General features: G+C 54.7%; 1 long non-coding RNA gene across 1 annotated transcript in view; it reads left to right on the forward strand.

The window, feature by feature from the left end:
• Positions 1-25,629, forward strand: part of LOC145530002 (uncharacterized) — a 1,493,464-nt gene that overhangs the window by 296,047 nt on the left and 1,171,788 nt on the right. The window contains exons 40-43 of the long non-coding RNA XR_014071397.1: positions 1,889-2,000; positions 9,525-9,636; positions 17,162-17,273; positions 24,797-24,908. This is a non-coding gene — a long non-coding RNA (uncharacterized LOC145530002). The remainder of the gene's footprint in view (positions 1-1,888; positions 2,001-9,524; positions 9,637-17,161; positions 17,274-24,796; positions 24,909-25,629) is intronic.

Raw genomic sequence — 25,629 nt, forward strand, 5'->3', positions numbered from 1 at the left:
CGGATTGTATTGACAATTTAGGCTCTTTTCTGTTTCCGTACCCCTTTTGCAATTCTTTGTTCGGTGCGAAAATGCATTGGCATTTTGGGAGGAATAGCATCGAAGCTGTGGATTGCCTTGTGGGGCTGTGACATCATTTTCCCAATAGGAATTCTTCCAAGCCCTGAGCACAGCTTCTCTTTCCAGTGGTTGGTGTGGGCTTGATCTTCCTTCTTCCATCTCTCGCCGTTTTGTGAGAACAGGTCCTTCCTTCCCTTCTGGGTTAGATGGACTCGTGGGTATCACTTCAGTGAATGGCATTGTCAGTGGGGGTGATAATTCCCTTCTCATTGGAAGACTTTGCTGTGAGTATTAGAAATGCAAGTGATTTCTCTTCCCCTTCCTCCCTGTCCATCTCTCAGAGCCACCGGGAAACAGAGGCCTCATCCAGGGTCACACAGGCCTGAGGGAGTGCAACTAGACTGTTGTTTCTTCAGGCCCTCAGTGCTGGACATCATCCGGGATACTCTGTGTGTGTCTTCCTCAGTCTGCTGTCCCTTCAGACCTTTCCCTAGTTTTCACAGGCTTGTCGTGTTGGTGTTCTTTGTCTGTTTGGAGACACATCCTTGAGAAGCTTTGTGTTTCCACTCATTCGTCTCGCGATGTATGACCTGTCTTTTGCTTTTGTAATGAGGTCTTTCCCACAGTAGATATCTTTGATTTTGCAAAGTCCACTGTATTCTCTGGGTTGTTTTGTGGGCTGCCTTTTTGTTTTGTGTGTGAAGACTCAAAGCACGTGTCCGGTTTCTGCTCATTGTTCTTCTAGATTTGTGACAAGTTTTCATGGAAACTTTGTCTAGGGATAACTGGAAGTGAACTCGGTGTAAGGTGTCAAGTCTCCATCTCCATTCATGTCATGCCCTGCAGTTTCCAATTCCCTGTTCCTGAGTGGTTTTGGAGACCTTGTGGGAAGTTTGGTTGCATCGGAGTTTGCGTTTCCACCTTGAGTAGATTCACACTGTTCTGCCCTCAGGGACACTGTCAAGGGGGAGTGAGGAGCAGCCTGCACTTCCAGCAGTGACCACACGGTGGGGCGAGTGCTGCTCTCCCCTCTGGGAGCCCCAGGCCACAGGCATCCCAGTGAGGAGCCAGCTCTGTGCTCAGCTGAAAGGAGTTAGTCTCTCAGGAGCCTCTGAGCCCTTGCCTTTGGATCACCCAGGGTGGGCATTTGCTGTGACAGAAAAAATTGCCCTGAATTCCATGGACGGAAGAGCCTGGCTGTGTAGAGTTCGTGAGTTGCCGTGAATCAGACACAACTGAGGACACAAAAATTCAATAGACTAAAACACTTTTTGGGGGTGGGGGGAGTGAAAGGGGGTGATGTGGGGGTTTTTGTCTTATATAATAGCCGAGGGAAATCTAGTTTAAACCTAAATTCACATAGATGGGAAAGGTATAGCTCTCCGTCACCCTATTTAAAAAAAAAAAAAAGTCTTAACTTTTCTGAAAGCTTATTTAGTAGCTTCCTTGAGCAGTTCATTGTGAAGGATTTTTTTTTTTTCTGTGACATTGGCCTCATTAAAAAGTACGGTTTGCCTTTACTGGATAATTTTGTTCATTGGTTTGTTAGGGAATCTTGGTAATATTTGAGTTTCCTGGGGAGTATGGTCACATGACCTGGCCCTGGCCAATCGGTGCGTTCCACCTCCCTGGCCACTGTGATTGGCTCCGGACTGGGGCAGTGCCCAATCGGGGCCCGGGGCCGGGCCTCACGTTGGAAGCCAGGGGAAGACGAGCTCTCGTCCTGCTGGGGTAGGGGAAGGGGTGGGGCCGGGGGAGGTCAGGCTCCAGCAGTGGGAGGGGCTTGAGGTCCGCCTGCGGCAGTTGGTGACCTTCCTGCTCCCCTCAGGGCAGAGCCGCCGGCCTGAGAATGAGGGCGCTGCTGAGCCCAGGGGCTGGGATGGCCCGCTGCTGCTGTGGTCCCAGAGCTCCACCCGAGACCTGAGGGAGGCCGTCTGCCCGTGAGTCCTCTCCCGCTTGTCTGTCAGCTTGTTTGAACCATGCTGGGTTTTCTGCCCAGCTGGCTAAGGGGAGTCCCTGGAAATGCAAGGGTGTGGGTTTTGGCAGACTTCAGGGAAGACATGCCAGATGAGCCTGGGAGACTCCAGCTTAATCTGGATTCAGGAGATATCTCTTCGGGCCAGCTAGTAATTGTAGGATAAGCCTAATGAGTCTTCACAGGATGAAGAGAGTAACGTGCCAAGGTAGCAATCGATGTCCTCATTCGAGAGGATGAAGCTGGTGCTCAGAGAAGGGGGGAACTTGGCCAGAGCAAGGAGGTGTGCACCCAGACAGAACCCCCAGATCCGGCCATTTGAGCTCAGGGAGGCCACTGGTGTGGCTTGTCCCTGTGGCAGGGGCCGAGGCACACAGCCCACCCTGATTCCTGCGGGGGCCTGACTTGGGAAGTGCCATCTGGTAGCTTTGAGACTCACCAAACCAAATTGCACTGGAGAGAGGAAGGACACCTTCCTTCATCCACCCCCCACCCCCGCCGGATTCCCACATACCCTGACCCCTTTCTCTTGATTTCGGAGCCATTTCCAGAGTCCCGCTCATATGACCTCATTCGAAGTGCACTGTGGACGAGCTGCCATCTGCAGCTGCTACCACAGCAGCCAAGGGCTTTAGCTCCCGAGTACCTCCCTTCCTTTGGAACTTGGGGGCCCTCTACTCCCCACTTGCACACCACAGACCTTTGCTGAGGATTGTGGGGACCCTCACTCAGTTTGCAGCACGTTGTAGCCATCCCTGTCCTCTCAATACCTCCCTTGCCACTCAGCTTGTGAGCCCCTTTGGAGCAGCGTGGCCCACCTGGCTGCAACGGAAGAGACACAGCTGACAGTGAAACAACAGCTTAGATCTGACAGCCGGAAAGCTCTGTCAAAAGGGACCTCCCTCTTCACACCGTAGAGGCTGTAGGAGCCGCCAGGCTTTCGGAACCAGTGCTGGGGCCAAAATGACCCCACAGCCGTTTTCCTTCCTGGGGAGGGTTCTGGCTCGAGTGGGAATGGCTCAAGTCTCCTAAGGTTCTGAAAGCCCACTGTGTGCAGATTCACGGTACACAGAGAGGAGAAGGTGGAGTCCTGCCCTGGAGGTGGTCACAGCTCACGGATGAGCCAGGCAGGCAGGCAGGCAGGCAGGCAGGGCATGAGAACACCTGAGCTGCCTTCATGAGTGAATGGTGTGGGAGCAGAGGAAGAGAAGCCGGTCTGCTCCCTCATGTGGTGCCCAGGGCAGGTTGTCCCCAGAGGAAACCCTTACGACGGTGAGGACTCTCACTGCTGTTTCCCAAGGGGTTCCGTCGGTGCGTGTCTTCCCCGGAGCGGTCAGGCCGTCTCTAAAGTACACTGGCCATGGGCATTGCCTCTCCTTGGAACTTCCCACGTGTTTCTCTTTTTTATGGAACAGTGATTTTTCTAGAGGGGTTCTGGGCCACAAGGTTGTTGGGTCATTTTCTAGCCTTCTGTCGTGAAGAACGCTTTCCTGGGCGTTGGGGTGGTTTGTTGTTCCAGCTCCCTTTCTTGGCTTCTTTTGGGAGCTGGTGCAACAAGAGGAGCTCAGCCTCTGCCTTCTGGCTGAGATGTCACCCTTCAAACAGCAATGCCTGCCTGGAGATAATGTTGGCATTTGCCAAAAGGGCTTCGTTTGGCACATGATATCTTGAAAGGACGTACACCGTCCTGTCAGCTATCAAAGGCTAGTTCAAATGACATAAAAACGAGAACTCTCCAATGGAGACTTACAGTAGGTGGAGAGTCCGAAAGAAACTCCTTCAGTCATTTCACTGAGAGTCATTGATTGGGGACACCAAGAATATAGGAAGGAATGCAGAAAGAAAAGATGAAATTGTGTTCAGGATCGGGGGGAGGGATGAACAGGGCGTGCTTGCCTTGAATCCAGGCTTTGTTGGGGGGTGGGGCATAAAGATCAAACGGGTCTGAAACCACAAAGTGGTGATGGTAACACAGTATCACCAGTTACACAAGAGTGTTCCCAAATTGCAACAATGATGAAAAAGTTTACTAATCCCAACTTAACCAACAAAAATACAGGAAACCATACAAAAAATAAAACATCACCAGAAAGGTGGAAACAAACCAAATGCAAAGCAGTTCAGGGGAAAGGAACTCCATGTCCCCTGGGGGCAGACCGAGTTGACAGCCTCCACGGTGAGCCGACAGGGATGGAGGCGGCAGAGCCGACCGCTCCCCTGGACGTGGTGTTTCCGGCAAGGGCTCTGGGTCTCTGTCCAGAGCGGGGGCTCGTTCTTCCTGCAGGGGTGGGTGAGTCATCGTCGGCGTCTGGGTGTTGCGCGGGAGCCAGGGCAGGCTCTCCCTGCCGAGGCGGTGACTCCTCCTCAGCCTCGGGTTCTCCTGCCAAAGCCCGAGCAGGTACAGGTGCACGTGGAGGTGGAGGTTCTGGCTGAGGGGGTGGGACATCAGTGCCTGGGGCTGGGGGTCCTGCAGGCACGGAGATCCGATCTGCCCGGTGTGCTGGCCAGAACCCAGCTGGCCTGGTGTCTCTGCGAGGGCAAGTCTCGGTTCTCCATCTGCCCTCGGTGGATCCCTGGGTCCTGCACCTGGAGCCACCACCTCTGTAGGGACAGGTCTGGGAAGTGGAGCCTGGTTCCAGTTGGAGGCCAGTGCTAGAGCTGAGGGAGAAGCAAAGTTTGCCCACAGGCCAGCCTTGGCATGTGCGTATCCCGGGACAGAAAGCTTCCAAGAGATTCCCAAAGAATACCCAGGGTCGGATGTCTTTTGGGACTGAAGTGTGCAAGATGGGGGTGGGGGTGTGAGGCCAGCGCTTGCTGCAGGCCCAGCAGCATCTTTCGGGGACTCGTCCCTGTGTAGCTCAGCACCCCCTCCCCACACACTCCCGTGCACCAGCCCCAGCGTCCTCACCTCTGTGCTCTGGCGTGCTGGGCTCCAGGTCCTCCTGCTGCCTCAGAGGCTGGGGTTCTCGGGACTCTGGGTCGGAGCCGGGTGTGCTGAGCTCCGTGGCAGCCTCAGACTGGGCCGCCGGGTGTATCCTGTGTGGTGTCTCGGCAGCAGGCCTTCCCCGCCTCCGCTTCGCCCCCGGTGGGGCTGATGCCTCCGTGGGCACGCTCACCTGGAGCCTGCACTGGGCCTCAGGGGCGGGGGGGTGGTGCTCCGACCCCTCCCTCCGGGAGGTGGACGGGGTGTCCCCGTCCTCGGCCTCATCACGTGGGAAGCTCTGCAACGACAGTGACCGTCAGCCAGCCATGCTGGGAGTTTTCCGAGCTGGGCCTGGCCAGTGGAGCCGCTGCTTCTGCCTGCTCGAACTTCTCTTCCCAGAAGGGTCAGAGACGTGTGTCTGCTCAGATCCCCACCCGGGAGGAAAGAGAACCACCTGAGGGTGTGAGGCCAGCCTGGGCGGCCGGCGCTGCCCGCACTCTCCCCATCCCAGCCAGCCTGCTCTCCCCTGGGGTGTGGACACAACTTGCCCGCAGGCTTCTGACCCCACATCCGCCTGGGCTTCCTTGAGGGAGACACACCCCGAGAAACCCGCATCCACACACACAGGCAAAGGACCCGGTGTTTCCGGGTGGCATGGGAGAGGTGGGCTGGCCCGGCCTGGGGCTCCCCGTGTTACCTTTCTGTTTCTCCGGGCAAAGGGCCAGAGGCCTCTCGGGGGTGCCCTGAGCCAACGTTGACAGGGTGCCCACGCACACTGCCTGTGACCTCTCCTGAGGCCCCGGCCTCTGGGCAGGGGCAAACAGCAGAACATCCTGGCAGCAAGTGATCTGGCTGGGGGCTCCTCTCCGCTCTGGAGGCCTGGATACCCGGGTTGCGGGTTCTGTTGTGTTCTGTTGCCGGCAGGTGACATCATTTCCTGGGGTTCGTGCTGAGGTCGCTTCCCCAAAACTTCCCAAGGGAATCTCTGGGTTTCTGACTGCTCGACCACCCCCCTTAGGCCATGTGCAGGCACAGTGACAGCCACACAGCCCAGCCCACAGCTCTGGGGAGGCCTGGGTGCAGCCAGGGCCTGAGCTCCGAGGACCCCGCTGCTCTCAGACCAGGCTCCTTCTTCTCATAAGTGGTGTGGCCCTGGACAAGCGTATGCCCCTCAGGGTTTCCCCAGTCTCTCCATCTGCAGAGTGGGGGTCATTCTCCCATCCTCTTCCTAGGTCTGTCGGCCTACGAGCAGCTCCATGCCTTTCCACCTGGGGCCGATATCACGTGGAGCTTGTGCGCTGAGACTTCAGAAAGAAAGACTCCATCCAGGGCTGACACAGCACAGAATGGGGCAGAACGAGGCCTGGATGCGCCGTGGTACCCAGGAAAAGGCACTCCCCCTCCTGAGTGTTTTGAGACCCCGCATCCAAGTTGGAGGACCGAAAGGAAGACTCGAAGGTCTCCCTCTCTTATAGAAAAGAGTAGCCAACTTTCTGGTCCTCTGTTTCCATTGAGATTCTGTTCAAGTGTCCCAGCTCGGCTTCTGCGGGTGGCTGAGCTTCTAATGGCTCCCTGCGTTCTTGTCTTTTCCTCTCCAAAGCTTCTGTCCTTTTCCCCCTTCTGGGGTGGATGGGCGCTGTCATTACTTCTACCTTCGAGACAGATTGATGAAACGTCTGGACCATCGACTCCATTCCTCTCTTTGGTTCCGTGTCTCTCTCTGGCTGTGTCCCTCTCTTTTCCCTTCTTGATTCAGTCTGTGTCTTCCTCTTTCTCTCTCGTGTGAGGATGGATGGATGCTAGGAATGCACATGTATGTGATTAGATGAGGGTTATGTTTTAGGGATAGGTTAGAGGGAGAGAAAGGCTTTAGGTCGGAGTTGGTCATGGGGGAAGGGTCAAGGGTTGTGGTGGTGTTTCTTGGAATCTGAGTGCTGTGCGTTCTTCGTCTCTTTCCATATGAACCCCTTCTCAGATACACCACTTGCAAGGAGTCTCTCATGTTCCGTTTCCTATCTTTTGCATTTCTGAATGCTTAGCTTCTCTGTTGTGAAGAGGTTCCATTGGATGGAAACCCATTGGCGTACTTCGTTTTCCTCTTTCCCTTACTTGAAGAGACCCATTTCTACCTCCGCCCAGCAAATGGCAAGGAGACTCTGATGTTAAGGAGCCTTTGACCTACGCTTCTTTCTAGCTGTCTCATGACATCAGTCTTTAGGGTGAGGTTTTTCCCCGATATTGAGGTGGTGTGAGATCAAAACCAATAGCGTTCTTCAGATGTAGCTGTCTGGTTTTCCCATGGACATTTATTGAAGAGGCTTTCTTGTTCCCATTTGGATATTCTCCCCTTTTGTGTCAGAGATGAGTTGACCATGGATGCCGGGGTTTGTTTCTGGACCCTCAACTTTATTCCATCGATCTGGATCTGTGTGTGTTGTTGTATTCCCAATAGCATACTGTCCTGCTGCTGCCGCTGCGCCTAAGTCACTTCAGTCGTGTCTGACTCTGCGCGACCCCATGGCCTGCAGCCTACCAGGCTCCTCCGTCCAGGGCGTTTTCCAGGCAAGAGTACTGGAGTGGGTCGCCATCGCCTTCTCCGATACTCTCCTGAGGATCCTAGTTTGGTCGTCTAATTTCCTTTCACACAACCTTGGATGTCCGTATCGGGGCTTTTTCGTCGGATTGTATTGACAATTTAGGCTCTTTTCTGTTTCCGTACCCCTTTTGCAATTCTTTGTTCGGTGCGAAAATGCATTGGCATTTTGGGAGGAATAGCATCGAAGCTGTGGATTGCCTTGTGGGGCTGTGACATCATTTTCCCAATAGGAATTCTTTCAAGCCCTGAGCACAGCTTCTCTTTCCAGTGGTTGGTGTGGGCTTGATCTTCCTTCTTCCATCTCTTGCCGTTTTGTGAGAACAGGTCCTTCCTTCCCTTCTGGGTTAGATGGACTCGTGGGTATCACTTCAGTGAATGGCATTGTCAGTGGGGGTGATAATTCCCTTCTCATTGGAAGACTTTGCTGTGAGTATTAGAAATGCAAGTGATTTCTCTTCCCCTTCCTCCCTGTCCATCTCTCAGAGCCACCGGGAAACAGAGGCCTCATCCAGGGTCACACAGGCCTGAGGGAGTGCAACTAGACTGTTGTTTCTTCAGGCCCTCAGTGCTGGACATCATCCGGGATACTCTGTGTGTGTCTTCCTCAGTCTGCTGTCCCTTCAGACCTTTCCCTAGTTTTCACAGGCTTGTCGTGTTGGTGTTCTTTGTCTGTTTGGAGACACATCCTTGAGAAGCTTTGTGTTTCCACTCATTCGTCTCGCGATGTATGACCTGTCTTTTGCTTTTGTAATGAGGTCTTTCCCACAGTAGATATCTTTGATTTTGCAAAGTCCACTGTATTCTCTGGGTTGTTTTGTGGGCTGCCTTTTTGTTTTGTGTGTGAAGACTCAAAGCACGTGTCCGGTTTCTGCTCATTGTTCTTCTAGATTTGTGACAAGTTTTCATGGAAACTTTGTCTAGGGATAACTGGAAGTGAACTCGGTGTAAGGTGTCAAGTCTCCATCTCCATTCATGTCATGCCCTGCAGTTTCCAATTCCCTGTTCCTGAGTGGTTTTGGAGACCTTGTGGGAAGTTTGGTTGCATCGGAGTTTGCGTTTCCACCTTGAGTAGATTCACACTGTTCTGCCCTCAGGGACACTGTCAAGGGGGAGTGAGGAGCAGCCTGCACTTCCAGCAGTGACCACACGGTGGGGCGAGTGCTGCTCTCCCCTCTGGGAGCCCCAGGCCACAGGCATCCCAGTGAGGAGCCAGCTCTGTGCTCAGCTGAAAGGAGTTAGTCTCTCAGGAGCCTCTGAGCCCTTGCCTTTGGATCACCCAGGGTGGGCATTTGCTGTGACAGAAAAAATTGCCCTGAATTCCATGGACGGAAGAGCCTGGCTGTGTAGAGTTCGTGAGTTGCCGTGAATCAGACACAACTGAGGACACAAAAATTCAATAGACTAAAACACTTTTTGGGGGTGGGGGGAGTGAAAGGGGGTGATGTGGGGGTTTTTGTCTTATATAATAGCCGAGGGAAATCTAGTTTAAACCTAAATTCACATAGATGGGAAAGGTATAGCTCTCCGTCACCCTATTTAAAAAAAAAAAAAAGTCTTAACTTTTCTGAAAGCTTATTTAGTAGCTTCCTTGAGCAGTTCATTGTGAAGGATTTTTTTTTTTTCTGTGACATTGGCCTCATTAAAAAGTACGGTTTGCCTTTACTGGATAATTTTGTTCATTGGTTTGTTAGGGAATCTTGGTAATATTTGAGTTTCCTGGGGAGTATGGTCACATGACCTGGCCCTGGCCAATCGGTGCGTTCCACCTCCCTGGCCACTGTGATTGGCTCCGGACTGGGGCAGTGCCCAATCGGGGCCCGGGGCCGGGCCTCACGTTGGAAGCCAGGGGAAGACGAGCTCTCGTCCTGCTGGGGTAGGGGAAGGGGTGGGGCCGGGGGAGGTCAGGCTCCAGCAGTGGGAGGGGCTTGAGGTCCGCCTGCGGCAGTTGGTGACCTTCCTGCTCCCCTCAGGGCAGAGCCGCCGGCCTGAGAATGAGGGCGCTGCTGAGCCCAGGGGCTGGGATGGCCCGCTGCTGCTGTGGTCCCAGAGCTCCACCCGAGACCTGAGGGAGGCCGTCTGCCCGTGAGTCCTCTCCCGCTTGTCTGTCAGCTTGTTTGAACCATGCTGGGTTTTCTGCCCAGCTGGCTAAGGGGAGTCCCTGGAAATGCAAGGGTGTGGGTTTTGGCAGACTTCAGGGAAGACATGCCAGATGAGCCTGGGAGACTCCAGCTTAATCTGGATTCAGGAGATATCTCTTCGGGCCAGCTAGTAATTGTAGGATAAGCCTAATGAGTCTTCACAGGATGAAGAGAGTAACGTGCCAAGGTAGCAATCGATGTCCTCATTCGAGAGGATGAAGCTGGTGCTCAGAGAAGGGGGGAACTTGGCCAGAGCAAGGAGGTGTGCACCCAGACAGAACCCCCAGATCCGGCCATTTGAGCTCAGGGAGGCCACTGGTGTGGCTTGTCCCTGTGGCAGGGGCCGAGGCACACAGCCCACCCTGATTCCTGCGGGGGCCTGACTTGGGAAGTGCCATCTGGTAGCTTTGAGACTCACCAAACCAAATTGCACTGGAGAGAGGAAGGACACCTTCCTTCATCCACCCCCCACCCCCGCCGGATTCCCACATACCCTGACCCCTTTCTCTTGATTTCGGAGCCATTTCCAGAGTCCCGCTCATATGACCTCATTCGAAGTGCACTGTGGACGAGCTGCCATCTGCAGCTGCTACCACAGCAGCCAAGGGCTTTAGCTCCCGAGTACCTCCCTTCCTTTGGAACTTGGGGGCCCTCTACTCCCCACTTGCACACCACAGACCTTTGCTGAGGATTGTGGGGACCCTCACTCAGTTTGCAGCACGTTGTAGCCATCCCTGTCCTCTCAATACCTCCCTTGCCACTCAGCTTGTGAGCCCCTTTGGAGCAGCGTGGCCCACCTGGCTGCAACGGAAGAGACACAGCTGACAGTGAAACAACAGCTTAGATCTGACAGCCGGAAAGCTCTGTCAAAAGGGACCTCCCTCTTCACACCGTAGAGGCTGTAGGAGCCGCCAGGCTTTCGGAACCAGTGCTGGGGCCAAAATGACCCCACAGCCGTTTTCCTTCCTGGGGAGGGTTCTGGCTCGAGTGGGAATGGCTCAAGTCTCCTAAGGTTCTGAAAGCCCACTGTGTGCAGATTCACGGTACACAGAGAGGAGAAGGTGGAGTCCTGCCCTGGAGGTGGTCACAGCTCACGGATGAGCCAGGCAGGCAGGCAGGCAGGCAGGCAGGGCATGAGAACACCTGAGCTGCCTTCATGAGTGAATGGTGTGGGAGCAGAGGAAGAGAAGCCGGTCTGCTCCCTCATGTGGTGCCCAGGGCAGGTTGTCCCCAGAGGAAACCCTTACGACGGTGAGGACTCTCACTGCTGTTTCCCAAGGGGTTCCGTCGGTGCGTGTCTTCCCCGGAGCGGTCAGGCCGTCTCTAAAGTACACTGGCCATGGGCATTGCCTCTCCTTGGAACTTCCCAAGTGTTTCTCTTTTTTATGGAACAGTGATTTTTCTAGAGGGGTTCTGGGCCACAAGGTTGTTGGGTCATTTTCTAGCCTTCTGTCGTGAAGAACGCTTTCCTGGGCGTTGGGGTGGTTTGTTGTTCCAGCTCCCTTTCTTGGCTTCTTTTGGGAGCTGGTGCAACAAGAGGAGCTCAGCCTCTGCCTTCTGGCTGAGATGTCACCCTTCAAACAGCAATGCCTGCCTGGAGATAATGTTGGCATTTGCCAAAAGGGCTTCGTTTGGCACATGATATCTTGAAAGGACGTACACCGTCCTGTCAGCTATCAAAGGCTAGTTCAAATGACATAAAAACGAGAACTCTCCAATGGAGACTTACAGTAGGTGGAGAGTCCGAAAGAAACTCCTTCAGTCATTTCACTGAGAGTCATTGATTGGGGACACCAAGAATATAGGAAGGAATGCAGAAAGAAAAGATGAAATTGTGTTCAGGATCGGGGGGAGGGATGAACAGGGCGTGCTTGCCTTGAATCCAGGCTTTGTTGGGGGGTGGGGCATAAAGATCAAACGGGTCTGAAACCACAAAGTGGTGATGGTAACACAGTATCACCAGTTACACAAGAGTGTTCCCAAATTGCAACAATGATGAAAAAGTTTACTAATCCCAACTTAACCAACAAAAATACAGGAAACCATACAAAAAATAAAACATCACCAGAAAGGTGGAAACAAACCAAATGCAAAGCAGTTCAGGGGAAAGGAACTCCATGTCCCCTGGGGGCAGACCGAGTTGACAGCCTCCACGGTGAGCCGACAGGGATGGAGGCGGCAGAGCCGACCGCTCCCCTGGACGTGGTGTTTCCGGCAAGGGCTCTGGGTCTCTGTCCAGAGCGGGGGCTCGTTCTTCCTGCAGGGGTGGGTGAGTCATCGTCGGCGTCTGGGTGTTGCGCGGGAGCCAGGGCAGGCTCTCCCTGCCGAGGCGGTGACTCCTCCTCAGCCTCGGGTTCTCCTGCCAAAGCCCGAGCAGGTACAGGTGCACGTGGAGGTGGAGGTTCTGGCTGAGGGGGTGGGACATCAGTGCCTGGGGCTGGGGGTCCTGCAGGCACGGAGATCCGATCTGCCCGGTGTGCTGGCCAGAACCCAGCTGGCCTGGTGTCTCTGCGAGGGCAAGTCTCGGTTCTCCATCTGCCCTCGGTGGATCCCTGGGTCCTGCACCTGGAGCCACCACCTCTGTAGGGACAGGTCTGGGAAGTGGAGCCTGGTTCCAGTTGGAGGCCAGTGCTAGAGCTGAGGGAGAAGCAAAGTTTGCCCACAGGCCAGCCTTGGCATGTGCGTATCCCGGGACAGAAAGCTTCCAAGAGATTCCCAAAGAATACCCAGGGTCGGATGTCTTTTGGGACTGAAGTGTGCAAGATGGGGGTGGGGGTGTGAGGCCAGCGCTTGCTGCAGGCCCAGCAGCATCTTTCGGGGACTCGTCCCTGTGTAGCTCAGCACCCCCTCCCCACACACTCCCGTGCACCAGCCCCAGCGTCCTCACCTCTGTGCTCTGGCGTGCTGGGCTCCAGGTCCTCCTGCTGCCTCAGAGGCTGGGGTTCTCGGGACTCTGGGTCGGAGCCGGGTGTGCTGAGCTCCGTGGCAGCCTCAGACTGGGCCGCCGGGTGTATCCTGTGTGGTGTCTCGGCAGCAGGCCTTCCCCGCCTCCGCTTCGCCCCCGGTGGGGCTGATGCCTCCGTGGGCACGCTCACCTGGAGCCTGCACTGGGCCTCAGGGGCGGGGGGGTGGTGCTCCGACCCCTCCCTCCGGGAGGTGGACGGGGTGTCCCCGTCCTCGGCCTCATCACGTGGGAAGCTCTGCAACGACAGTGACCGTCAGCCAGCCATGCTGGGAGTTTTCCGAGCTGGGCCTGGCCAGTGGAGCCGCTGCTTCTGCCTGCTCGAACTTCTCTTCCCAGAAGGGTCAGAGACGTGTGTCTGCTCAGATCCCCACCCGGGAGGAAAGAGAACCACCTGAGGGTGTGAGGCCAGCCTGGGCGGCCGGCGCTGCCCGCACTCTCCCCATCCCAGCCAGCCTGCTCTCCCCTGGGGTGTGGACACAACTTGCCCGCAGGCTTCTGACCCCACATCCGCCTGGGCTTCCTTGAGGGAGACACACCCCGAGAAACCCGCATCCACACACACAGGCAAAGGACCCGGTGTTTCCGGGTGGCATGGGAGAGGTGGGCTGGCCCGGCCTGGGGCTCCCCGTGTTACCTTTCTGTTTCTCCGGGCAAAGGGCCAGAGGCCTCTCGGGGGTGCCCTGAGCCAACGTTGACAGGGTGCCCACGCACACTGCCTGTGACCTCTCCTGAGGCCCCGGCCTCTGGGCAGGGGCAAACAGCAGAACATCCTGGCAGCAAGTGATCTGGCTGGGGGCTCCTCTCCGCTCTGGAGGCCTGGATACCCGGGTTGCGGGTTCTGTTGTGTTCTGTTGCCGGCAGGTGACATCATTTCCTGGGGTTCGTGCTGAGGTCCCTTCCCCAAAACTTCCCAAGGGAATCTCTGGGTTTCTGACTGCTCGACCACCCCCCTTAGGCCATGTGCAGGCACAGTGACAGCCACACAGCCCAGCCCACAGCTCTGGGGAGGCCTGGGTGCAGCCAGGGCCTGAGCTCCGAGGACCCCGCTGCTCTCAGACCAGGCTCCTTCTTCTCATAAGTGGTGTGGCCCTGGACAAGCGTATGCCCCTCAGGGTTTCCCCAGTCTCTCCATCTGCAGAGTGGGGGTCATTCTCCCATCCTCTTCCTAGGTCTGTCGGCCTACGAGCAGCTCCATGCCTTTCCACCTGGGGCCGATATCACGTGGAGCTTGTGCGCTGAGACTTCAGAAAGAAAGACTCCATCCAGGGCTGACACAGCACAGAATGGGGCAGAACGAGGCCTGGATGCGCCGTGGTACCCAGGAAAAGGCACTCCCCCTCCTGAGTGTTTTGAGACCCCGCATCCAAGTTGGAGGACCGAAAGGAAGACTCGAAGGTCTCCCTCTCTTATAGAAAAGAGTAGCCAACTTTCTGGTCCTCTGTTTCCATTGAGATTCTGTTCAAGTGTCCCAGCTCGGCTTCTGCGGGTGGCTGAGCTTCTAATGGCTCCCTGCGTTCTTGTCTTTTCCTCTCCAAAGCTTCTGTCCTTTTCCCCCTTCTGGGGTGGATGGGCGCTGTCATTACTTCTACCTTCGAGACAGATTGATGAAACGTCTGGACCATCGACTCCATTCCTCTTTGGTTCCGTGTCTCTCTCTGGCTGTGTCCCTCTCTTTTCCCTTCTTGATTCAGTCTGTGTCTTCCTCTTTCTCTCTCGTGTGAGGATGGATGGATGCTAGGAATGCACATGTATGTGATTAGATGAGGGTTATGTTTTAGGGATAGGTTAGAGGGAGAGAAAGGCTTTAGGTCGGAGTTGGTCATGGGGGAAGGGTCAAGGGTTGTGGTGGTGTTTCTTGGAATCTGAGTGCTGTGCGTTCTTCGTCTCTTTCCATATGAACCCCTTCTCAGATACACCACTTGCAAGGAGTCTCTCATGTTCCGTTTCCTATCTTTTGCATTTCTGAATGCTTAGCTTCTCTGTTGTGAAGAGGTTCCATTGGATGGAAACCCATTGGCGTACTTCGTTTTCCTCTTTCCCTTACTTGAAGAGACCCATTTCTACCTCCGCCCAGCAAATGGCAAGGAGACTCTGATGTTAAGGAGCCTTTGACCTACGCTTCTTTCTAGCTGTCTCATGACATCAGTCTTTAGGGTGAGGTTTTTCCCCGATATTGAGGTGGTGTGAGATCAAAACCAATAGCGTTCTTCAGATGTAGCTGTCTGGTTTTCCCATGGACATTTATTGAAGAGGCTTTCTTGTTCCCATTTGGATATTCTCCCCTTTTGTGTCAGAGATGAGTTGACCATGGATGCCGGGGTTTGTTTCTGGACCCTCAACTTTATTCCATCGATCTGGATCTGTGTGTGTTGTTGTATTCCCAATAGCATACTGTCCTGCTGCTGCCGCTGCGCCTAAGTCACTTCAGTCGTGTCTGACTCTGCGCGACCCCATGGCCTGCAGCCTACCAGGCTCCTCCGTCCAGGGCGTTTTCCAGGCAAGAGTACTGGAGTGGGTCGCCATCGCCTTCTCCGATACTCTCCTGAGGATCCTAGTTTGGTCGTCTAATTTCCTTTCACACAACCTTGGATGTCCGTATCGGGGCTTTTTCGTCGGATTGTATTGACAATTTAGGCTCTTTTCTGTTTCCGTACCCCTTTTGCAATTCTTTGTTCGGTGCGAAAATGCATTGGCATTTTGGGAGGAATAGCATCGAAGCTGTGGATTGCCTTGTGGGGCTGTGACATCATTTTCCCAATAGGAATTCTTTCAAGCCCTGAGCACAGCTTCTCTTTCCAGTGGTTGGTGTGGGCTTGGTCTTCCTTCTTCCATCTCTCGCCGTTTTGTGAGAACAGGTCCTTCCTTCCCTTCTGGGTTAGATGGACTCGTGGGTATCACTTCAGTGAATGGCATTGTCAGTGGGGGTGATAATTCCCTTCTCATTGGAAGACTTTGCTGTGAGTATTAGAAATGCAAGTGATTTCTCTTCCCCTTCCTCCCTGTCCATCTCTCAGAGCCACCGGGAAACAGAGGCCTCATCCAGGGTCACACAGGCCTGAGGGAGTGCAACTAGACTGTTGTTTCTTCAGGCCCTCAGTGCTGGACATCATCCGGGATACTCTGTGTGTGTCTTCCTCAGTCTGCTGTCCCTTCAGACCTTTCCCTAGTTTTCACAGGCTTGTCGTGTTGGTGTTCTTTGTCTGTTTGGAGACACATCCTTGAGAAGCTTTGTGTTTCCACTCATTCGTCTCGCGATGTATGACCTGTCTTTTGCTTTTGTAATGAGGTCTTTCCCACAGTAGATATCTTTGATTTTGCAAAGTCCACTGTATTCTCTGGGTTGTTTTGTGGGCTGCCTTTTTGTTTTGTGTGTGAAGACTCAAAGCACGTGTCCGGTTTCTGCTCATTGTTCTTCTAGATTTGTGACAAGTTTTCATGGAAACTTTGTCTAGGGATAACTGGAAGTGAACTCGGTGTAAGGTGTCAAGTCTCCATCTCCATTCATGTCATGCCCTGCAGTTTCCAATTCCCTGTTCCTGAGTGGTTTTGGAGACCTTGTGGGAAGTTTGGTTGCATCGGAGTTTGCGTTTCCACCTTGAGTAGATTCACACTGTTCTGCCCTCAGGGACACTGTCAAGGGGGAGTGAGGAGCAGCCTGCACTTCCAGCAGTGACCACACGGTGGGGCGAGTGCTGCTCTCCCCTCTGGGAGCCCCAGGCCACAGGCATCCCAGTGAGGAGCCAGCTCTGTGCTCGGCTGAAAGGAGTTAGACTCTCAGGAGCCTCTGAGCCCTTGCCTTTGGATCACCCAGGGTGGGCATTTGCTGTGACAGAAAAAAATTGCCCTGAATTCCATGGACGGAAGAGCCTGGCTGTGTAGAGTTCGTGAGTTGCCGTGAATCAGACACAACTGAGGACACAAAAATTCAATAGACTAAAACACTTTTTGGGGGTGGGGGGAGTGAAAGGGGGTGATGTGGGGTTTTTTGTCTTATATAATAGCCGAGGGAAATCTAGTTTAAACCTAAATTCACATAGATGGGAAAGGTATAGCTCTCCGTCACCCTATTAAAAAAAAAAAAAACGTCTTAACTTTTCTGAAAGCTTATTTAGTAGCTTCCTTGAGCAGTTCATTGTGAAGGATTTTTTTTTTTTTTCTGTGACATTGGCCTCATTAAAAAGTACGGTTTGCCTTTACTGGATAATTTTGTTCATTGGTTTGTTAGGGAATCTTGGTAAGGTTTGAGTTTCCTGGGGAGTATGGTCACATGACCTGGCCCTGGCCAATCGGTGCGTTCCACCTCCCTGGCCACTGTGATTGGCTCCGGACTGGGGCAGTGCCCAATCGGGGCCCGGGGCCGGGCCTCACGTTGGAAGCCAGGGGAAGACGAGCTCTCGTCCTGCTGGGGTAGGGGAAGGGGTGGGGCCGGGGGAGGTCAGGCTCCAGCAGTGGGAGGGGCTTGAGGTCCGCCTGCGGCAGTTGGTGACCTTCCTGCTCCCCTCAGGGCAGAGCCGCCGGCCTGAGAATGAGGGCGCTGCTGAGCCCAGGGTCTGAGATGGCCCGCTGCTGCTGTGGTCCCAGAGCTCCACCCGAGACCTGAGGGAGGCCGTCTGCCCGTGAGTCCTCTCCCGCTTGTCTGTCAGCTTGTTTGAACCATGCTGGGTTTTCTGCCCAGCTGGCTAAGGGGAGTCCCTGGAAATGCAAGGGTGTGGGTTTTGGCAGACTTCAGGGAAGACATGCCAGATGAGCCTGGGAGACTCCAGCTTAATCTGGATTCAGGAGATATCTCTTCGGGCCAGCTAGTAATTGTAGGATAAGCCTAATGAGTCTTCACAGGATGAAGAGAGTAACGTGCCAAGGTAGCAATCGATGTCCTCATTCGAGAGGATGAAGCTGGTGCTCAGAGAAGGGGGGAACTTGGCCAGAGCAAGGAGGTGTGCACCCAGACAGAACCCCCAGATCCGGCCATTTGAGCTCAGGGAGGCCACTGGTGTGGCTTGTCCCTGTGGCAGGGGCCGAGGCACACAGCCCACCCTGATTCCTGCGGGGGCCTGACTTGGGAAGTGCCATCTGGTAGCTTTGAGACTCACCAAACCAAATTGCACTGGAGAGAGGAAGGACACCTTCCTTCATCCACCCCCCACCCCCGCCGGATTCCCACATACCCTGACCCCTTTCTCTTGATTTCGGAGCCATTTCCAGAGTCCCGCTCATATGACCTCATTCGAAGTGCACTGTGGACGAGCTGCCATCTGCAGCTGCTACCACAGCAGCCAAGGGCTTTAGCTCCCGAGTACCTCCCTTCCTTTGGAACTTGGGGGCCCTCTACTCCCCACTTGCACACCACAGACCTTTGCTGAGGATTGTGGGGACCCTCACTCAGTTTGCAGCACGTTGTAGCCATCCCTGTCCTCTCAATACCTCCCTTGCCACTCAGCTTGTGAGCCCCTTTGGAGCAGCGTGGCCCACCTGGCTGCAACGGAAGAGACACAGCTGACAGTGAAACAACAGCTTAGATCTGACAGCCGGAAAGCTCTGTCAAAAGGGACCTCCCTCTTCACACCGTAGAGGCTGTAGGAGCCGCCAGGCTTTCGGAACCAGTGCTGGGGCCAAAATGACCCCACAGCCGTTTTCCTTCCTGGGGAGGGTTCTGGCTCGAGTGGGAATGGCTCAAGTCTCCTAAGGTTCTGAAAGCCCACTGTGTGCAGATTCACGGTACACAGAGAGGAGAAGGTGGAGTCCTGCCCTGGAGGTGGTCACAGCTCACGGATGAGCCAGGCAGGCAGGCAGGCAGGCAGGCAGGGCATGAGAACACCTGAGCTGCCTTCATGAGTGAATGGTGTGGGAGCAGAGGAAGAGAAGCCGGTCTGCTCCCTCATGTGGTGCCCAGGGCAGGTTGTCCCCAGAGGAAACCCTTACGACGGTGAGGACTCTCACTGCTGTTTCCCAAGGGGTTCCGTCGGTGCGTGTCTTCCCCGGAGCGGTCAGGCCGTCTCTAAAGTACACTGGCCATGGGCATTGCCTCTCCTTGGAACTTCCCACGTGTTTCTCTTTTTTATGGAACAGTGATTTTTCTAGAGGGGTTCTGGGCCACAAGGTTGTTGGGTCATTTTCTAGCCTTCTGTCGTGAAGAACGCTTTCCTGGGCGTTGGGGTGGTTTGTTGTTCCAGCTCCCTTTCTTGGCTTCTTTTGGGAGCTGGTGCAACAAGAGGAGCTCAGCCTCTGCCTTCTGGCTGAGATGTCACCCTTCAAACAGCAATGCCTGCCTGGAGATAATGATGGCATTTGCCAAAAGGGCTTCGTTTGGCACATGATATCTTGAAAGGACGTACACCGTCCTGTCAGCTATCAAAGGCTAGTTCAAATGACATAAAAATGAGAACTCTCCAATGGAGTCTTACAGTAGGTGGAGAGTCCGAAAGAAACTCCTTCAGTCATTTCACTGAGAGTCATTGATTGGGGACACCAAGAATATAGGAAGGAATGCAGAAAGAAAAGATGAAATTGTGTTCAGGATCGGGGGGAGGGATGAACAGGGCGTGCTTGCCTTGAATCCAGGCTTTGTTGGGGGGTGGGGCATAAAGATCAAACGGGTCTGAAACCACAAAGTGGTGATGGTAACACAGTATCACCAGTTACACAAGAGTGTTCCCAAATTGCAACAATGATGAAAAAGTTTACTAATCCCAACTTAACCAACAAAAATACAGGAAACCATACAAAAAATAAAACATCACCAGAAAGGTGGAAACAAACCAAATGCAAAGCAGTTCAGGGGAAAGGAACTCCATGTCCCCTGGGGGCAGACCGAGTTGACAGCCTCCACGGTGAGCCGACAGGGATGGAGGCGGCAGAGCCGACCGCTCCCCTGGACGTGGTGTTTCCGGCAAGGGCTCTGGGTCTCTGTCCAGAGCGGGGGCTCGTTCTTCCTGCAGGGGTGGGTGAGTCATCGTCGGCGTCTGGGTGTTGCGCGGGAGCCAGGGCAGGCTCTCCCTGCCGAGGCGGTGACTCCTCCTCTGCCTCGGGTTCTCCTGCCAAAGCCCGAGCAGGTACAGGTGCACGTGGAGGTGGAGGTTCTGGCTGAGGGGGTGGGACATCAGTGCCTGGGGCTGGGGGTCCTGCAGGCACGGAGATCCGATCTGCCCGGTGTGCTGGCCAGAACCCAGCTGGCCTGGTGTCTCTGCGAGGGCAAGTCTCGGTTCTCCATCTGCCCTCGGTGGATCCCTGGGTCCTGCACCTGGAGCCACCACCTCTGTAGGGACAGGTCTGGGAAGTGGAGCCTGGTTCCAGTTGGAGGCCAGTGCTAGAGCTGGGGGAGAAGCAAAGTTTGCCCACAGGCCAGCCTTGGCATGTGCGTATCCCGGGACAGAAAGCTTCCAAGAGATTCCCAAAGAATACCCAGGGTCGGATGTCTTTTGGGACTGAAGTGTGCAAGATGGGGGTGGGGGTGTGAGGCCAGCGCTTGCTGCAGGCCCAGCAGCATCTTTCGGGGACTCGTCCCTGTGTAGCTCAGCACCCCCTCCCCACACACTCCCGTGCACCAGCCCCAGCGTCCTCACCTCTGTGCTCTGGCGTGCTGGGCTCCAGGTCCTCCTGCTGCCTCAGAGGCTGGGGTTCTCGGGACTCTGGGTCGGAGCCGGGTGTGCTGAGCTCCGTGGCAGCCTCAGACTGGGCCGCCGGGTGTATCCTGTGTGGTGTCTCGGCAGCAGGCCTTCCCCGCCTCCGCTTCGCCCCCGGTGGGGCTGATGCCTCCGTGGGCACGCTCACCTGGAGCCTGCACTGGGCCTCAGGGGTGGGGGGGTGGTGCTCCGACCCCTCCCTCCGGGAGGTGGACGGGGTGTCCCCGTCCTCGGCCTCATAACGTGGGAAGCTCTGCAACGACAGTGACCGTCAGCCAGCCATGCTGGGAGTTTTCCGAGCTGGGCCTGGCCAGTGGAGCCGCTGCTTCTGCCTGCTCGAACTTCTCTTCCCAGAAGGGTCAGAGACGTGTGTCTGCTCAGATCCCCACCCGGGACGAAAGAGACCCACCTGAGGGTGTGAGGCCAGCCTGGGCGGCCGGCGCTGCCCGCACTCTCCCCATCCCAGCCAGCCTGCTCTCCCCTGGGGTGTGGACACAACTTGCCCGCAGGCTTCTGACCCCACATCCGCCTGGGCTTCCTTGAGGGAGACACACCCCGAGAAACCCGCATCCACACACACAGGCAAAGGACCCGGTGTTTCCGGGTGGCATGGGAGAGGTGGGCTGGCCCGGCCTGGGGCTCCCCGTGTTACCTTTCTGTTTCTCCGGGCAAAGGGCCAGAGGCCTCTCGGGGGTGCCCTGAGCCAACGTTGACAGGGTGCCCACGCACACTGCCTGTGACCTCTCCTGAGGCCCCGGCCTCTGGGCAGGGGCAAACAGCAGAACATCCTGGCAGCAAGTGATCTGGCTGGGGGCTCCTCTCCGCTCTGGAGGCCTGGATACCCGGGCTGCGGGTTCTGTTGGGTTCTGTTGCCGGCAGGTGACATCATTTCCTGGGGTTCGTGCTGAGGTCCCTTCCCCAAAACTTCCCAAGGGAATCTCTGGGTTTCTGACTGCTCGACCACCCCCCTTAGGCCATGTGCAGGCACAGTGACAGCCACACAGCCCAGCCCACAGCCCTGGGGAGGCCTGGGTGCAGCCAGGGCCTGAGCTCCGAGGACCCCGCTGCTCTCAGACCAGGCTCCTTCTTCTCATAAGTGGTGTGGCCCTGGACAAGCGTATGCCCCTCAGGGTTTCCCCAGTCTCTCCATCTGCAGAGTGGGGGTCATTCACCCATCTGCTTCCTAGGTCTGTCGGCCTACGAGCAGCTCCATGCCTTTCCACCTGGGGCCGATATCACGTGGAGCTTGTGCGCTGAGACTTCAGAAAGAAAGACTCCATCCAGGGCTGACACAGCACAGAATGGGGCAGAACGAGGCCTGGATGCGCCGTGGTACCCAGGAAAAGGCACTCCCCCTCCTGAGTGTTTTGAGACCCCGCATCCAAGTTGGAGGCGCGAAAGGAAGACTCGAAGGTCTCCCTCTCTTATAGAAAAGAGTAGCCAACTTTCTGGTCCTCTGTTTCCATTGAGATTCTGTTCAAGTGTCCCAGCTCGGCTTCTGCGGGTGGCTGAGCTTCTAATGGCTCCCTGCGTTCTTGTATTTTCCTCTCCAAAACTTCCGTCCTTTTCCCCCTTCTGGGGTGGATGGGCGCTGTCATTGCTTCTACCTTCGAGACAGATTGATGAAAAGTCTGGACCGTCGACTCCTTTCCTCTCTTTGGTTCCGTGTCTCTCTCTGTCTGTGTCCCTCTCTTTTCCCTTCTCGATTCAGTCTGTGTCTTCCTCTTTCTCTCTCGTGTGAGGATGGATGGATGCTAGGAATGCACATGTATGTGATTAGATGAGGGTTATGTTTTAGGGATAGGTTAGAGGGAGAGAAAGGCTTTAGGTCGGAGTTGGTCATGGGGGAAGTGTCAAGGGTGGTGGTGGTGTTTCTTGGAATCTGAGTGCTGTGCGTTCTTCGTCTCTTTCCATATGAACCCCTTCTCAGATACACCACTTGCAAGGAGTCTCTCATGTTCCGTTTCCTATCTTTTGCATTTCTGAATGCTTAGCTTCTCTGTTGTGAAGAGGTTCCATTGGATGGAAACCCATTGGCGTACTTCGTTTTCCTCTTTCCCTTACTTGAAGAGACCCATTTCTACCTCCGCCCAGCAAATGGCAAGGAGACTCTGATGTTAAGGAGCCTTTGACCTACGCTTCTTTCTAGCTGTCTCATGACATCAGTCTTTAGGGTGAGGTTTTTCCCCGATATTGAGGTGGTGTGAGATCAAAACCAATAGCGTTCTTCAGATGTAGCTGTCTGGTTTTCCCATGGACATTTATTGAAGAGGCTTTCTTGTTCCCATTTGGATATTCTCCCCTTTTGTGTCAGAGATGAGTTGACCATGGATGCCGGGGTTTGTTTCTGGACCCTCAACTTTATTCCATCGATCTGGATCTGTGTGTGTTGTTGTATTCCCAATAGCATACTGTCCTGCTGCTGCCGCTGCGCCTAAGTCACTTCAGTCGTGTCTGACTCTGCGCGACCCCATGGCCTGCAGCCTACCAGGCTCCTCCGTCCAGGGCGTTTTCCAGGCAAGAGTACTGGAGTGGGTCGCCATCGCCTTCTCCGATACTCTCCTGAGGATCCTAGTTTGGTCGTCTAATTTCCTTTCACACAACCTTGGATGTCCGTATCGGGGCTTTTTCGTCGGATTGTATTGACAATTTAGGCTCTTTTCTGTTTCCGTACCCCTTTTGCAATTCTTTGTTCGGTGCGAAAATGCATTGGCATTTTGGGAGGAATAGCATCGAAGCTGTGGATTGCCTTGTGGGGCTGTGACATAATTTTCCCAATAGGAATTCTTTCAAGCCCTGAGCACAGCTTCTCTTTCCAGTGGTTGGTGTGGGCTTGGTCTTCCTTCTTCCATCTCTCGCCGTTTTGTGAGAACAGGTCCTTCCTTCCCTTCTGGGTTAGATGGACTCGTGGGTATCACTTCAGTGAATGGCATTGTCAGTGGGGGTGATAATTCCCTTCTCATTGGAAGACTTTGCTGTGAGTATTAGAAATGCAAGTGATTTCTCTTCCCCTTCCTCCCTGTCCATCTCTCAGAGCCACCGGGAAACAGAGGCCTCATCCAGGGTCACACAGGCCTGAGGGAGTGCAACTAGACTGTTGTTTCTTCAGGCCCTCAGTGCTGGACATCATCCGGGATACTCTGTGTGTGTCTTCCTCAGTCTGCTGTCCCTTCAGACCTTTCCCTAGTTTTCACAGGCTTGTCGTGTTGGTGTTCTTTGTCTGTTTGGAGACACATCCTTGAGAAGCTTTGTGTTTCCACTCATTCGTCTCGCGATGTATGACCTGTCTTTTGCTTTTGTAATGAGGTCTTTCCCACAGTAGATATCTTTGATTTTGCAAAGTCCACTGTATTCTCTGGGTTGTTTTGTGGGCTGCCTTTTTGTTTTGTGTGTGAAGACTCAAAGCACGTGTCCGGTTTCTGCTCATTGTTCTTCTAGATTTGTGACAAGTTTTCATGGAAACTTTGTCTAGGGATAACTGGAAGTGAACTCGGTGTAAGGTGTCAAGTCTCCATCTCCATTCATGTCATGCCCTGCAGTTTCCAATTCCCTGTTCCTGAGTGGTTTTGGAGACCTTGTGGGAAGTTTGGTTGCATCGGAGTTTGCGTTTCCACCTTGAGTAGATTCACACTGTTCTGCCCTCAGGGACACTGTCAAGGGGGAGTGAGGAGCAGCCTGCACTTCCAGCAGTGACCACACGGTGGGGCGAGTGCTGCTCTCCCCTCTGGGAGCCCCAGGCCACAGGCATCCCAGTGAGGAGCCAGCTCTGTGCTCGGCTGAAAGGAGTTAGACTCTCAGGAGCCTCTGAGCCCTTGCCTTTGGATCACCCAGGGTGGGCATTTGCTGTGACAGAAAAAAATTGCCCTGAATTCCATGGACGGAAGAGCCTGGCTGTGTAGAGTTCGTGAGTTGCCGTGAATCAGACACAACTGAGGACACAAAAATTCAATAGACTAAAACACTTTTTGGGGGTGGGGGGAGTGAAAGGGGGTGATGTGGGGTTTTTTGTCTTATATAATAGCCGAGGGAAATCTAGTTTAAACCTAAATTCACATAGATGGGAAAGGTATAGCTCTCCGTCACCCTATTAAAAAAAAAAAACGTCTTAACTTTTCTGAAAGCTTATTTAGTAGCTTCCTTGAGCAGTTCATTGTGAAGGATTTTTTTTTTTTCTGTGACATTGGCCTCATTAAAAAGTACGGTTTGCCTTTACTGGATAATTTTGTTCATTGGTTTGTTAGGGAATCTTGGTAATATTTGAGTTTCCTGGGGAGTATGGTCACATGACCTGGCCCTGGCCAATCGGTGCGTTCCACCTCCCTGGGCACTGTGATTGGCTCCGGACTGGGGCAGTGCCCAATCGGGGCCCAGGGCCGGGCCTCACGTTGGAAGCCAGGGGAAGACGAGCTCTCGTCCTGCTGGGGTAGGGGAAGGGGTGGGGCCGGGGGAGGTCAGGCTCCAGCAGTGGGAGGGGCTTGAGGTCCGCCTGAGGCAGTTGGTGACCTTCCTGCTCCCCTCAGGGCAGAGCCCCCGGCCTGAGAATGAGGGCGCTGCTGAGCCCAGGGGCTGAGATGGCCCGCTGCTGCTGTGGTCCCAGAGCTCCACCCGAGACCTGAGGGAGGCCGTCTGCCCGTGAGTCCTCTCCCGCTTGTCTGTCAGCTTGTTTGAACCATGCTGGGTTTTCTGCCCAGCTGGCTAAGGGGAGTCCCTGGAAATGCAAGGGTGTGGGTTTTGGCAGACTTCAGGGAAGACATGCCAGATGAGCCTGGGAGACTCCAGCTTAATCTGGATTCAGGAGATATCTCTTCGGGCCAGCTAGTAATTGTAGGATAAGCCTAATGAGTCTTCACAGGATGAAGAGAGTAACGTGCCAAGGTAGCAATCGATGTCCTCATTCGAGAGGATGAAGCTGGTGCTCAGAGAAGGGGGGAACTTGGCCAGAGCAAGGAGGTGTGCACCCAGACAGAACCCCCAGATCCGGCCATTTGAGCTCAGGGAGGCCACTGGTGTGGCTTGTCCCTGTGGCAGGGGCCGAGGCACGCAGCCCACCCTGATTCCTGCGGGGGCCTGACTTGGGAAGTGCCATCTGGTAGCTTTGAGACTCACCAAACCAAATTGCACTGGAGAGAGGAAGGACACCTTCCTTCATCCACCCCCCACCCCCGCCGGATTCCCACATACCCTGACCCCTTTCTCTTGATTTCGGAGCCATTTCCAGAGTCCCGCTCATATGACCTCATTCGAAGTGCACTGTGGACGAGCTGCCATCTGCAGCTGCTACCACAGCAGCCAAGGGCTTTAGCTCCCGAGTACCTCCCTTCCTTTGGAACTTGGGGGCCCTCTACTCCCCACT

The sequence above is a fragment of the Giraffa tippelskirchi genome, chromosome 12, assembly GCF_054371585.1.
Source record: "Giraffa tippelskirchi isolate mGirTip1 chromosome 12, T2T-mGirTip1v1.2.pri, whole genome shotgun sequence".
Classification (NCBI taxonomy): Eukaryota; Metazoa; Chordata; class Mammalia; order Artiodactyla; family Giraffidae; genus Giraffa; species Giraffa tippelskirchi.